The 1,348-nt window shown below is 32.9% G+C and overlaps 1 non-coding gene across 1 annotated transcript; it reads left to right on the top strand.

Annotated features, from left to right (window-relative positions):
- The first annotated feature begins 982 nt into the window (after positions 1-982).
- LOC114223768 (U6 spliceosomal RNA) lies at positions 983-1,086 on the top strand. Its single transcript, XR_003612236.1, has one exon. It is a non-coding gene; the product is annotated as a U6 spliceosomal RNA (small nuclear RNA).
- Positions 1,087-1,348: the final 262 nt, after the last annotated feature.

Raw genomic sequence — 1,348 nt, 5'->3', positions numbered from 1 at the left:
AACCTTATACAGTGGACATTTTGTAAATTTTGATGTCAGAAAACACATTCTATTCTAATTTCATAAAAATCATTGTAAATTAAATCACTTGTTGTTTTGGAGATTGCTATGGACTGAATGTTTGTGTCCCCTCAATATTCATTTGTTGAAACCCTAACCCCCATTGTGATGGTATTAGGAATCTTTGGGAGGTGATTGGGTCATGAAGATAAAAGCCCTCATAAATGAGATTAGTGCCCTTATAAAAAAGATCCTGAGAGCTCTCTCATTTTCCATCATGTGGAAACAAGGAGATTCAGCAGTCTGCATCTCAGAAGAGGGCTCTCAACAGAACCCGACCATGCTTCAACATGATATCAGACTGTGAGCATCTAGAACTGTGAGAAATATATTTCTATTTTTTATAAGCTACTCAGTCTATGGTATTTTGTTACAGCAGCCCAAACTGAATAATACGAGATATTTTCAAGTTATCATGACATTAATGAAGTAATATTTTAGAAGTCATAGTATGTGAAAAGTTGCTTAAGAGAAAATTCAAAATGTATGTAATAGTGATAACAATAGGAATAATATATATTAAATCAGTAATATAGCTCATATTCAATAGTAGCCTCCATTTTAGTTATGGGAAGGAATTGCCCTGTGTTTGACCATTGCACTGAAAAAAAAATAAAGTATTATAACTACAGTGAGTGAAGCTACAAATTCAGATTAGCTTTCAAGTTTTGATTACTGAGAACGGTTTCAAGAACATTGAATGGAGATGTACTTGTTAAACTAAAAATGTGGAATTGACAAAACTAAAGCTCTTTGATCTTTGGTTTCCAAAATCTCACAAGCTTCTTGAGGATGATGTACATGGAGAAGGGAAAAAAAAAGCCTGAGTAATGTGATAGCCATTATTCAAGAATTCCTTTAAAAATATCGTGTTGAAATGCTTCTTGTGTTAATGAAATTTGATTTTTATAAATGTACTTTTGTGTTCACTTCGGCAGCACATATACTACAGTTGGAACAATACAGGTATTAGCATGGCCCCTGTGCAAGAATGACATGCAAATCTGTGAAGTTTTCCATATTAAAAATTAAAAAATAATAAATACTTTTAATATTTTGTTAAATTTGGAGAGTAGATACTATTTGTCCTGGATTAAGTACATATTAATAAAGGCATTGTACTCTTTAATTAGGAAGAGACCCTTGTGCTTACCCTTGCTTTCTTGTTCTCTAGTTAATCTAGGAATCAAGAAGCACAATTTTCTCCCTTAAGGCTATAATTTCTGGTAGGGATATTTCTCCTATTTAGTTCCCTGTTAGAGATGTGCATAAGAAGGGCATGGCTTAT

This window comes from Eumetopias jubatus, unplaced genomic scaffold, assembly GCF_037043125.1.
Source record: "Eumetopias jubatus isolate StellerSeaLion01/CBP00866 unplaced genomic scaffold, mEumJub1_p1.0 scaffold_11, whole genome shotgun sequence".
NCBI classification, from domain to species: domain Eukaryota; kingdom Metazoa; phylum Chordata; class Mammalia; order Carnivora; family Otariidae; genus Eumetopias; species Eumetopias jubatus.
This window is presented reverse-complemented; position numbering and strand designations above follow the sequence as displayed.